The following is a 14,686-nucleotide window of genomic DNA, read 5'->3' as shown; positions in this document are numbered from 1 at the left end:
TATATATCTTTTCAACCTCTCATTTTTGGTTGAAAATTCTATCTTCACTTGTGAAACAATGAGATTTGAATCACTTATTAGTTGCAGGGATTTTACTCCCATATCTAAATCCAAAACCAAGCCTAAGTAAAAGGCTTCATACTTAGCAATATTATTTATATAATAGAACTCAAGCTTTTACGAGATTTATATAATTTCTCCTTCAAGGAATGTGTTAGCCGTACTTATATTGCAACATTTTTTACACCATTGTAAGCCCACGGTCACAAGTCAAAAGTCATTTAACAATCATCTTAGGCCCTATATGAGGTATCCTAGACCTTGTGCCTTGTTGTTTTTATAGGGGCGATCACTAGTGTATGGGCTTGTTCATCCTAAGTCAAGGTGCACCTTTGTCTTCCCATATGCTTATGATTCTATAGAGTCTATAAGTGGCCTTGACTTTGGTTTCATATATCTCATATGTTTCTCAGACATTACAGTCTCACAACAACATTTCACGATTCCTGAGGCAATTCACGTTTTCCAATTCAAAATGGTCTTATAAATAAAAAATTCAACAAGGTCTCAGATTCCAGAGCTTGATGAGAGCATGACATGCCACATAGAAGTTTTCCATTTGGTGATGTCATTCTCAAGATATGGTTGGTTAAAGCTGGTCAAATAGGTGGCACATGTTTCCAGGAAGTAGAATAGTTACTTCAAAACTGGTCTACTCAACGAGAGGAACAAGACCCATGTTTCAAATTTTCTAGATCTTCTTGGGCATTAGAGATCATCCACCTAATAATTAAGACATGGTATAACATGTTATCAGGTGGCTTAACAGGCACAATTTTTTTCATAATTTGGCATGTAATATGTCAAAATTGATGCTTTGCAGAACAATAAAAAAGGTGGCAAAGTCAACTTTACTATCCATGAAAAGTCAAGTCAATTAGTTAGATGGAGTGGATAAGCTAGCCCATGGATATTTAATGTGAATGTTAGAGCATCTTGTACCATTCTTCAATTTTTGGGCCATTAGCAAGTTGAACATTGGATTACTTTTGGTTGTATGAAACTTATGATGTAATGTAATATTTTATTAAAAAATGATTAAGTTTCTAACATGTGGATGACTAGTAAAGAACAAAAATTGATTTTCTATAGGAAGAGTCCAACTAGTTGCTAGCTAGCCATTAGGAATTTTTATAAAAAAGATTAGCCTTTCCTCTAGTAATGGTTGTTGACTGTGAGATCATTTGATGCCATAATAATACAAAGAAACCAATTTGCAAAAAATACTTTCTTATGCATTGGGTTGTATTGAGTTGGCTCCTTTATTCCTTTTTTCTTGATTCTTTGCCTCTACATTGTGCTTTTATGAAATTTGTTTTGCAGGTACAATTTTTTCATCACAAGATCAAGGTAGAGATTTATTGATGAATGAATGGTCACATGGAAGGGAAGATATTTGTCTTGCCCTTTTCTATCCACTAAAAAAAAACTCTTCCAAGTGTTGGGAAAGCCCTCTAGGGCGAATCTTCATCCAAAATTGTGGCCTATTAGCGCTATTGTTTCTACCTTCATTGGGGCATCTCGAATTAGTAGGTCCTCCTAATTTCCTATGGACAAATTCAAGGCTAAGAGAGTGGGACAATTTTACCCCCCAACTCCTCACTCTTTAATCTCACAAGGGAAAGATCGATCAAATAAGGGTTGTGATCACAATTTTATGAATTGATGAGGTAAGAAGACAAGGTAAAATCTTACTCTTCAACCCAAATTTACTTTAAAAACCCAACACATCTTTTCATTTTATTTATAATTACTAGCTAGCTCAAATTTTCCAATCTCTCTAGCTAGTGAAGAGCTTATTTTAGATTTTAACTAGGGGATAGGTGTACTCATTTCTTGAGTATATCTGCCATATTTTACATGGGTATATCTAGGTTTTTTGTGTGTGTATCTATATGAATATATTCACTACAAGGAAAAGACCTTTTAGTGGAGGTTTTTGTTGAAGCGCATATAAAATAGCCCAAAAATCCATTTGTAGCAGAGGTCAACAGTGGAGGTGGGTGGGTGGAAGTTTTAGCATATTCTTTTTGGATGGTGCATCTACAATATACAAACGCACTAGTGATTTACTATCCATACAAGCATTGATGCTACATAGAACATGGTGCACCATGGAAAAAAAAATTGTAAAATAAAAAAAAACATGGTGCACTAAATAACATAATGCGCTAGTGTTTGAATAATCAATAGCACTGGTGCCCTTCACATAGTAAAATTTGCCGGTGCATACTACTAAGGATAACCACTATAGTTTTTAAATTTAAGAAAAATGCGGTGTTATTTTCTAACGATGCGCCAGTGTGGTAAATGTATTAAAATGCCCCTGGGCATCTTCTAAAGAGCACCACTAGGTGATTTTTAATTTTTAAAAATAAAGTGGTGCTATAGTCAAACACAAAATTGGTGTGGTACCTATATTAGAACTCCCTGAGGCATCTTAAGAAAATCACCATGATAAATTTTTTAATTAAAAAAAAACGTAGTGCTACTAGATATATTTTGTACTCGTGTGGTTAGAGTAACACACTAGAGGAGGGTTGAATAATAAAAAATTACTAGACATAAATTTCATTTTTACCATCTATAGTGTTGGAGAGATCTGAAGCACTGGTGCCACTCTTGCCTCATGCAAGAGCCCTGACATGGACACTTCTCTTTCTCACCATCTTTTCGTACCATGCTCACTTCCTGACTTTCCAAATTTTCCAAACCATGCTAAATTTTGTTTTTCTCCATTATGTGTCAACAATGCCTTCCTGACAACCAAATGTCTAGGTAATCTCTGTGTTTCTCTTTAATTTATTTGTTTAGTGGATTAGAATTACAAATTATCTTAAATTTTCCATTGTTTTTGGAAAAAAAAAATTCCCTGCATGGTGCGTTTGATATGTTTGGCTTGCACCAATAGCGGTGAACCCTATATATTTACAGTGTGCAGCGCATTTCAATACATGAACATATGCACCACGATTGTTGCGGTGCATTTAGTAAATTAAAATGCACCGGAAAATGACAAATTGTGCGTCTGTCTGTTACTCCTAATCGGTTTATATTTACAAAACACACCACAAAAATAATATTTAAACATATACCTATATCTCGATGTGTTTGATAGCCTGAATGTTCTATATCAATGCAAAACTTTTATACATGCACATCGGTTCACAAGTGTGACACACTGCTATGAAAGTTTAAATTTGTGAACCAATAGCGGTGTGACATACTTGTGTGTGCATCGAGATCGATGTGGTTATGTTTGGCAGCGCACCGAAGCCAATGCATGACTTTTTTTTTGCGCACCGATGATTTTTTTTTTAGTTGAAAGTTATATTTCCATATTTATAAATACATGTTTCATTAAATAAATAAAATTGTATTTTATGTATGAGGCTAATGTATTTTATATTTCAATCATGTAGCAGAGATGTCAGTAGTAGTAGCAGCATACAGACCCATACAAAATTGTCTGACCATGGGAGGTCAGAGAGAGGGAGAGGGTTTTATACCCTCGCCCTATTACTGTAGCGACCTGAGCACTCTTAAGGAATGTAGGCTTCCTCACGCACTATGAGGAGGCTACATCCATGAAGGCGCACTTTGCCTTATTGGCGCATCTGATCCGCCAATGGAGTGCCCAGGGCCAGGTTTTCCATGTCAGTCTTAGGGTCTGGTATAGGCTCACTGAGGAGGACATATACTTTATCACTGACCTATTCAGGATAGGGGAGGATTTTCCCCAATTCCCTAATGTCCCCCATGGGGTTGCAGCTAAGACTTAGCTTTCTTACACTCAGAGATATGTAGGGTCTCATGCAGTACATCCAACATATTTTTATGTGCGTGGTGGACAACTATGTATTTCTTCTTTTGTTGCAGAGGAGGTTAGGTGCCTCTCTTTATTAGTCACCATCATTGCACTCTCTAGTAGTGATGGGAAATGCATTAGTTGCCCTATTTTGTATTATGTCGATTCTTTGATTCAGGTGCAACGTTGTATCAGAAGGTCTGCCAATTTTTTTGAGGTAGTTTTGTATGTCTTTAAACAGATGTCATGTATTGAGACATGGGAGGGTGACCTTCCCTTTCACTTCAAATCCTTTTGGTTTATTTTTTTAGGGGTTTCCAAACATGAGGCCTACATTTGACCGTCATCATCCTAGGTCAATCACTTAAGTTTGGATGTGCATGTGGGGGCATATGATGTCAAAGAGGGGCCTATAAGAGCCTCCATATGATAAAGGTAATATTAATGTTGTCTTTAAATTAATCTAGTTTCATTTTATTGTTTTAAATAATTAGAATAAGATTTATTCTAGCACATTCTTTAACTTGTTTTATTAAATTGCTTAATGAAATTGCCTAATTATTATTGTGTACTATATATTTTGTAGAAATTAGCACATTCGATGGAGACATGCCTCCTACCTCACGAGATGGAGGAGATGAGGAGATGGGAGAGGCCCAAGAGGCTGAGGCACATCTTGAGGTGGGTGTCAGAATCTGAGGTTGTAGGACCTCTTTGCAATTTTAGATGGAGTGCTACGGCAGACTGGATAGATTTTTGGTTGATGTGGGAGTCCTTCTTATGAGAGCTTGAGATATCAGCATAGATCCTAGGTTCGTGGATCTGTACAGGGACTGTCTGCGCAAGATGATGTCTCTTATGCATCATATCATCAGAGTTAGTAGGGCACTGATAGTGATGAGGGATGTAGGGCATGTATCAACAGATACAACAGATGAGGGTGGTGATGCCGATGATGAGGGTGGTGATCATGATGATGATGATGAGAGTGGTGATCATGATGATGATTATGAGGGTGGTGATCATGATGCTTCTGGTAGTACCACCCCATCGGATCATGGTCGTCAAGATGTTGGTGATCCTTCTGGTAGTACACCTCCTCATTAGTCAGATGATGATGAGATGCCAAAGCTAGAGGATGTGGCTTATGTATCTCCTATTAGAGCAAACCAACCACCACCTCCTCCACCTCAAAGTTCAACAATTCGCGTTGAGGCAGTAGTTGACCATCCGTCATCTTTAACAATGAAAAAATAATTAAAGGTAAAATAATTTAGTCAGTTCTTAATAGGAGGAAAATGTGTAACTCATTCAATTTTTAATATAAAATATTATTAATAATAAATTATTCAAAATTTCAATTTAATTAATTCAATATTGGTTTATAAAATTCACTATATTGTTAAATTTAAAATACTTAAGTCATAAATCTTTATAACGAGCCTAGATCCATCTTAACTCTAAATCTACTAAGCAGCCAGAGCGATCAAAAATATCTTGAGATGCAAACATCAAAAATATCTTGAGACGCAAACATCTTTTAGAGTGAAAAGAGATTTGATCCCTCTGGGCGCTCGGTAGTGAAAATAGATTTGATCCCTCTAAGCCCTTGGTAGATCCAAAGTTAAGAGGGATCTAGGCTTGTACAATATATATGTAGTTGACATTGAAATATTTTATTTATAATTCACGTTCTCCACATTAAAATGTTAAAATATGCTCCCTCATATTTTTTTCCTATAGACATACATTTAATTATTTTTATTATTAATATTTTTTAAAATATTACATATCAAATCCATATTAAACATTGAAAAAATTACAAATATCAGTCATACATTGAATTAGAAAGTACCCATTAATGAAATTAGAATTCTCTCAATCTTTCTCACTAAAGTAAAAATATAAGAAAATTTTCAATTTAAATTACATTATTTTTCTCTATATAAAGTATATATAAAATTGTGTTATTTAATATGGACATTGAAATATTTTAATTATGGTTGACGATAAAATATTTTTCGTTATAAATATATTTTTGTTTTAAATATCACATGTAAATGGAAAGTAAAATGAATTACACATAATGTAATATCAATAATACTATTTCTTGTTTTGTGGAAAAATTACACTTCTTTCTTGTAGTAAAAAGTAAATTATAACTTTTTGCTCATTACATTTCTACCACTATTTGTTGTCATGTGGAAAAATTACATTTCTTCCTTGTAGTAAAAAGTAAATTATAACTTTTTACTCATTACATTTCTTCCTCATAATAAAAGTAAATTTTTTAGAGGGCCTCTCAACTCAATTAATATAGATTTAATATAACTTTATATATATATATATAATTTAATTTATTACTAATTTATGAGATTTTCAAGCAATTTAAATTTAATATTTATAGCAATTTTTCTAATTTTAATTAGAAATTTTTCTCTTTAAAGATGAGGATCAAGAAATGTAAAATAAGGCTTTTGAAGTTACTTGTAGTTGAGGATTTGCTCCAATGGAAGTTCTCCCCTAAAGAGGCAAGTGAACTTTTTCTAGTAATAAAAATATAACATTTTGGTGTTATTTTGGTCTTTTATTTAAATTTAACTATTTTTAAAATAAATATGAGTTAAATAATACAAAAATGATACTATAATAGATTTAAACTTTTGAAAAATAATATATTAGATTATTTTTAATGAACAACTCAAAAAATATTATTTTTTCTACATACTTAAAATTCATGTTTTCACATTCCTCCTAGCTAATATTACATAATATACATAATGATAAAGACATGTCTACTTTAAATAATTTACTTATAGATACATAAAAATAGATATTTATTTTACATCATCTAAATAGGAAACAAAAATGCATCACCACTTAAACTTATGGTTTCTCAAGTAGACTCAATTGGTTGTAGATGCTAAAAATAAAAGTAGACCCCAAATCCACATTGGACATTTTCAATGTTTTTCACATTAGGGAGTGTGAAATAGGTGAAGCGTTTTTTCAGAGAAGAAAAACCCAACAACTTTATATTAATAAAAAAGTTTTTTACATATAGCATATGACTAGATATTCACCGTAACAATCCAGGTATCATGACCACAAAAAAGCTTATCATATCTTGTGCTATTGTTCATCAACACAACAAAATTGCCTTAGGCCAATGTTCACAAAAAAGAATATGAAATTTCTCATGGATTTGAGAATACGACAAAATATTGTTCTCAAAATACGACAAAGAAATTGTTCTCAACATTTCTGAGTTTTCATGAAATGGCATTGATGTTCATATCGTATAGATTCATTCTCAATATATTCTCAATCTCCTATTTCCATTATTGTATGGGAAAGGAAACACTAACTATAATATTTCTACGAGTTGGAACACAGTTTGTTATTTTTTATTTTGCTGCTAGAATCTTTGAATCAGGGTTTCAATTTCTCTGTGAACTTCTGTGCGGTTAGGTTTATCAAGTTCATCAGGCACATCGCTAATAATACCGCACAAATTGAAACGCAAAAGAATGGGATATGGTTTTCTTATAGACCAATTCCGTCAAAATAACGGATCTATCCTTAGCAGTAGGTCGTGCAAATCTCGAAGAAAAATGCCATGACAAGTACAACAAGGATGCATCGAGAATTCAGGCAATAGAATGTTAAAATAATAAAATATGCACTTATCATCCTCGATTTCTACTCTAAAATTTCGCCTGGCCCTGAGGGTTCAAGCTCTCAAATCCTAGCAGAGGAATTTGAAAGGTTGCTCATTATTGGGAAGAACATTTGAGGTCAGAGTTGGGTGAGCTGATGACAGTTGTAGGGATCCAGTAACATGGCAAAATCGATTGTGTGCTGCGATTTGAGGTTCGTTTGAACAACCTATTGTTCCATCCTTCGAGCTACAAGGTATGTTTCAGATGTCCTGTGGATGTTGTTGATTTTTGTGGGCTTCCGGTATTTGGCTCTGTTTCACCCTGGTTGTCACTTTCTTCAAATGTTGTGTATATGAGCTACTACTGAAATGTTATTCCTCATATTTTCTTTTTCTATATACTTCTAGGTTTCTGAGTTTGATAACATGTTTCTATACAACCTCTTGCACTCAGTTCTCTGTCACATTTTGCTTATCTTCGCCTTTGTGCTCTATATCCTCTTCTGTATATATGTGACCCATTTCTACCCTCTGCAACATCGCCCATATGCCATCCATGTCTGATACATTTCGAGATACTTGGTTGGTTTTTTTTACTGAGGAGGGACCTTGTCTGCTCATTGGCGTTTTTTTCTCCATCAAGGACTGGTGATCATGCATCCGATATATCACCTGACCATGCAAAAATTTTGGCTTCCGGGTATGTAATTTCTCGATGACCTGCAGATGATGTTATTTCTGTTGTTGCAGTTGAGAACCTGTTGTTTTTCTCCATCCTCTGGTATTCTCCTGCCTGAATTAGTCATTCAGCTCTGGTCACTTGCATGGTTTCGTTTTCTCGGTTGCCAGAATTGTTCTTTTCTCTGGTGGTTTGTATTGTCCCGAGACTAATAGGTGGCATTTACTACCAGGATCACATCCCATTATCAACACCTATATACCGAACACTTCCCCATGTGCTTGAGGATACTCGTATTTCGCTCACATATATCTGGTATTTTTCCTGTGCTAGTATTTGCCTTTTTGCTCGATTTGGATGACCTCCTTGACGGCGTACTTCATTTTTGGTTTTATGTGGTTTTATTCTCCACGTGATTCCATATCCTCATGAACATTCCTCTCGGCTCCCGAGGGGATCATAGTTATTTCTGGACCCTATTTTATTTCTCTTCATAGATACCCACTTGTACATATCTATTTATTGTTGTTAGACTACGACTTTGGAATCCATTTTTGGTCTTTTCATGCACTGTTGCATTATACTGAGACACTTCTTTGACTCATCTGCCAACGAGGCCCTTATACAGGCTACGATGGATGCTAATTCATACCTCTTGCATTCTGCTGGTGTTGACCATCGGGGTGGCCCACGATCACTGGACGCTTGGCACAACATTCTGGGTGATGCTCGTATGCCAGATGGTGGCCATGCGTCCCTCCTTTTGCAAGGTGGCAAACATGCTGCATGGGGACGACGTTCCAAACATAAGCAACATTCTATTAAAACCACCTCCCTGCCACTTGCATTGTCTTTAGACAATGCTATTCTGATTGACAAGATTATTAGTCTACAGAAGTGCGCTCTCATTGGAAGGTGGTACTTCTCAGATGTTATTGACCCAGACATGAGAGATTGGGTAGCAATGAAGTGGAAGTCGATGCTAGGATACATGCCGACTATTGTGCGAATTTTGAAAGGTTGCTACAGTTTCCATTTTCTAAGCCAGGAGGACTTGGAAAAAATCAAATATGTGCCATGGATTAATGGTAAGAGTTTCCTGGCACTTTATCACTGGTACATTGGATAAAATTCTCTTCACAACACGCCACAAAACAAGCTCATCTGGGTGAAATTACCGGGTTTACCAATTGAGCTATGGACGAAGAAGGTCCTTATGGATATTGGCAAAGTTATTGGAAAATTCATTTATGTAGATCCTCGATGCCTGGGGGCACCAGACAAACGAGTGGCTTGGATCCTGATTGAAAAGGAATACTGAGGCGACTTTTCAGACCATATTGATTTGTTCTAGGGCGAGACTCAGCTATCACAGAGATTAGACTTCAGGGGGGTTCCTTTCCGGTGTTCACACTATCATCACGCCAGACATCTATTAGCAAAATGCCCACGTCAGCCTGGAGGACGATTACATGGCAGGACCTTTTCTGGTGCATATTCGAAGTCTCATTTTGGGGGAAGCCAACCTACACAAAACTTTTGATGTGGGTTTTCTACTCGGAAACATTTAAGTATTCCACTTGGCTCCTATCCTCCCCACACACATTCTTTTGACTCTTCATTAAATGGTTCATCGCCCATTCTGGCTCCTTCTTCCCCTTTATCTTCATTGAAGTCTGATTTCCAAGCCCCCTCTAGTCTAGTAATTCGTACTCGTAAACCCTCTCTGGGATCAATCCATTCTGGCCCGGAAGACTGGGCACCTTTCTCGGCTCCATACCTGACCCTCGACATTCCCTCCACCACCCATATCATGTACGTTACATCTTCATCACCTTCCTTTTTCGTTAACCGAAATAAGGGACCTAGGACAAGTGTCACTCCGCCTAACTCACCACTCGACTCACCTACAAACTCAATAGGCAGTGACCTGGACTTTCTGCTCAATAGCAAATCATTGGACTTGCAAACCCTTACCATTCACAAGCTATCTGGCTCTCCCAACCCCCACATCAGCCCTACCTTTGCAGGTAACATCACTGTCTGGTGAAAAAAAAACTGAGGAAGTCGGCATTTTAGAGGATGTCCCAGGCCTAATCCTCTTTCCTCCCCTATGGACCGATTTTTGGTTGATGTGCCTATTACTGACATCCCCCCTCATGGGCCCTTAGAGCATAGCTGCCCGAGAAGGTGTCTCCATGACGTTAATTTTGTCACTCAATATAGGGGTTTGGGGGCTGCCCTGAAATATCAAGCCCTCAAGAGTCTTTTCTCCTCTCTTCACCCATATATCATTCTTCTGGAAGAATCCATGCACTCTGTTCCACATGTTGTTCAATATTTCCAGAAAATGCTCCCGGAATGGCATATATCTGCTACTGAAATTGTGGGTCTCTCTGGTGGTTTAGTGGCTATTTGGGACCCTAAGTGGGTCAGAATTAAATCTTTAGATGTTTTGTGGGTATCCACCTTGAGGGACCTATCCAAGGAATGGGTGGTCACATTCATATATTGAACACCTAGGCTCCTTATAGAGATAGGACCATTTTTTGGGACTGTTTGTTTTCTTCTGGTATTATGGAGTTGGTCTCCCTCATCATCGCAGGAGATTTAAACTGTACCATTGCTTTGGATGAAGTATGGGGATGGTCCATAAGGATTGACCCCTTGGCAAGGATGTTTCATGATGCTCCTCTAACACACAATTTTTTGGACATTTGCCTGGATGAAATGGCTCCCACTTGGGACAATGGTCACACTGGTGAGGTGTATTTCTCCAAGATATTGGATCATTTCCTAATGCATGAACAGTTGGTTTCTCATCTTGGAGATGTGCAGACAAAGATTATCAGTAATTTTCTATCAGATCACAGACCTATTACACTTGTATGGAGGAGGTTGATGGTGCACCTGGGCATGCCATTTAAATTCAACAGAACCTGGCTAGATGATCCAGATTTTAACACTCTGGTAAGGGATACATGGCGTCGTGATGGTGATATTGGAACGTCCCCCATGAATCAGATATTGGATAAAATGGAGACCCTCCACGGGATAGTGAAAAACTGGCAGAAGAGGAAAAATCAGTCCATGAAAAAAGAGATTAAAGATATACAATGTGAGCTGGACCTCATCCTCCCTTATATGAACACGAATAATCTTCCAGATGCTACCCGTTCACACATCCTGGAAGTGGAATTAAAAAGGAAAGACTCTTAGAATTTGAAGAAACCACTTGACGCCTTAAGAGCTGGGCAATCTGGATTAGAGAGGGGGACATAAATACAATTTTTTTCCACCTATTGCTAAGTTGGTGAATGGGGAAAGTAATGCCAATAGAAATATCGTTAGAAATCAAGGAGAGCTTTCCCTTAAGTTAGTCCATGATTAACATATGACAATAATTCCAAGAGCCCAATGTATATCTCTTTAGTCACTTGACATGCCGACCCAAATCACTTACCATCTACAAACAGGTTGCAACAACATGTCGAAGAAATTGGTTGGTTTTACATTAGTGTTTCACTAAATGCATTAAATGTAGCTTTTAGCAGATGGCATAAGTTCCAAGGGTCCAATTTATATCTCTTTAGTCACTTGACATGCCTTTGTAAATCGCTTACCATCCACAAACAGTTGGCAGCAACATGTCATAGAATTTTCTATTTTATTTAAAAAAATCCAAGATATTGGTTGGTTTTATATTAGAGATTCGCTAAATACATTAAATATGTTGTTATCTTTTAATTTATTAAGTTCAAGAATAAAAGTAATGACATGAATAATCAATTATATCCATAAATTATGTCAAGAATATGGGAGGTAGTTATGCACATGGCGCAAAGGCTACAATGGGACCTTAAAATTGATAGCCCAATCACATGTTTGAAAAATAGTTTTTTGAAAAATACTAGATAATAATAATAATAATAATAATTTTCAAAATTAAATAGTGTAACTTACATTGGTCAATGCCAAACTAATCATAGTCAACAAGTAAATTGATTTCTAGAACGCTACCATATCAGGGACTACTAAGCGTTGCACGACCGTGCCTAAAAAATTAGAAGATACATAAGAAATAGTTAAGCTTATTATAACTAAGTGCTTAAACAATGTTTCTTTGACTTGCAATTTTTTTGGATTAGATTTACTTATTATATTCCACAATGTGATATTTTTTTTATTTTTTGAAAAAAATTGATAAAAAGAATCCCAGAAGTAATGAATGAACTAGTGAATCTTGGGTAACACTTATAATATGCTTAAATTTTAGCCAATACAAAATAGAGCTTGTATAATTGTTCAATAAATTTTAAAATATGCTCAAGTGCAACATAATTTATGGTCAAAATCCTTGCATATTTACATTAAATATGGAGTTCAACCTCTTAAGTTGAAACTACATCACAAATTTGGAGGTGTTGGTAAATATTACTTAATATGTGTCATATTTTAAGAAATAACTTGCAAATATTCTACCAGATGTTCGAATTAGGTTGGTTTTTTTGTAAAAAAATGTTTGGCCTCATCACTCATCTTCTTTAAAAAAAAGAGAGAAAGTTATGTAATGGTCATCTATATCCATCTAAACCTAATGATAAGACTAAAAATTGTTTTTTTTCTTTTTTTTTTTCAAACATTTTTTTCCTTTTGCGTGCTATAACCAAACTTACAATTTTCTTTCTTCAAAAAGAAAAACTGAAAGAATAGGAGTAATTAGTGGTAACACCACACATTAACTATTGGCCAGTTTAGTATTACTTATTGGTTAAAAATCTTATCCAACAGGCTCTCTAAGAGGCTAAACAAAATGTCAATGGAATATACTTTTGATGACCTCAGATGCACAATATATTATCACTTAGAGAAAATATCTCAATTTATGTTTTGAGTGAAGAAGTCGAACCTTATAACATTTTTTTAATTAATCAATTTAATTAAAATGAAAAAAATAACTACTATTAAAATAAATCTTAACCTTTGATTTGTGACTACTATTAAGAATATTTTAAAACATTTTGAGAAGATTAATTCCTTATCATTCACCTTATTACTAATTGAATTAAAAATATAAAAATTCTATTTCAAATAGACGCACTTATCGATATAATAACTATTAATTTTATGTAATTAATTTCAATTTCAAAAAAAAACATTCAAGTTAATTGTAACTCAACATATAAATATGATAACCACCCTATCACATTGGAAAATGAAAATTATAACAAGGGCAGTGAAAATTTGAGAATTGAAAAAGTAAAGGTTCATAATAAAAAGGTTAATGATAAAGTGGAAAAAGATGTTGATGTGTCTGGGGTTAGAGTCACAGGGCTTATGAAATTCCATCAAGCTACTGGTATCACATTCAAAAAGTTTATTAGTGAAAAACAAGTGGAGAACCTAATACTACAAGAAAGAATAAAAGAGTTAAAAGATGCCCTAAATCTAAGCCCTTTTTTAATGACTCCAATGGCAATATGAGTATTATAATTGACAATTTCTACCCCCATTAGACCCTATAGATCTAATAAAGTTGAAAACTCCTTAATGCAGTGAAATCTTATATTATCACTAATATATGCCAAAGATTGAAAATTATTGAACATGCATGACAAGCAACTTTTGATTTGCGGCATTTATCACGAGGAATTAAGTCATTTGTTGATTTGGTTAAAAGTAATCTTAAGGTAGACAAACGTTTCTTTGACAATGACTTACTTTCAATATAGTTCTTACTTACTATATTGAAATGTTATAGTCATAGCTATATTAAGCTAGACAAACATGTTACTTAATGTGTTTACTTACTATATTGAAATGTTACTTATTATGAATTCCTTTCAATATAGTTATAATTTCAATGTAGTTCTTGTTATCGTAGCTATGTTGCCAACTATTCAAGACTTCTCAATCACTAATACTGATTACTCTATTCTAATTCTAAGTTTGTTCACCAATTTTGTGGAGAATTCGATGATAATGTTTTCCATAAGTTTTTGAGCATATGCTTTGAACTTTTATATTACATCTAAAGTTGTGTTACTGATTAGAACAAAAATGAACATTTGAGACTAGTTTTAGATATCAGATATACAACTCAACGAAGCTTTGTAGTTTTATTTACTATAAAGTTCGAAAGTTGTTAAATGTTTTAATCTCTTAAAGTTGTGCGGAGATGCGGAAGAAAATTTCATTGTGCATCTTCCATAACTGCACACCTCCGAACTCCGCACAATGAAATATTCTTTCACACCTCGAAATAATTTTTTATTTCAGATATATGTTTCATGTGTAGTATTTATTTAATCATATCTATGATGATTGTAATTCGAATATTGATACAATTCTTGTTACTGTAACTTTGTTTCTTACTGTTCAAGACTTCTCAAGCAATAAGAATGATTACTCTATTTTAATTATAATTATGCTCACCAATTTTTTGGAGAATTTCGTGAGAATGTTTTGCATAATTTTT

Source organism: Pinus tabuliformis, chromosome 1_1 (assembly GCF_031772625.1).
Source record: "Pinus tabuliformis cultivar Carrire ecotype Pingquan chromosome 1_1, CPIR1, whole genome shotgun sequence".
NCBI classification, from domain to species: domain Eukaryota; kingdom Viridiplantae; phylum Streptophyta; class Pinopsida; order Pinales; family Pinaceae; genus Pinus; species Pinus tabuliformis.
The sequence above is the reverse complement of the archived record's forward strand: the minus strand, read 5'-3'. Positions refer to the sequence as shown.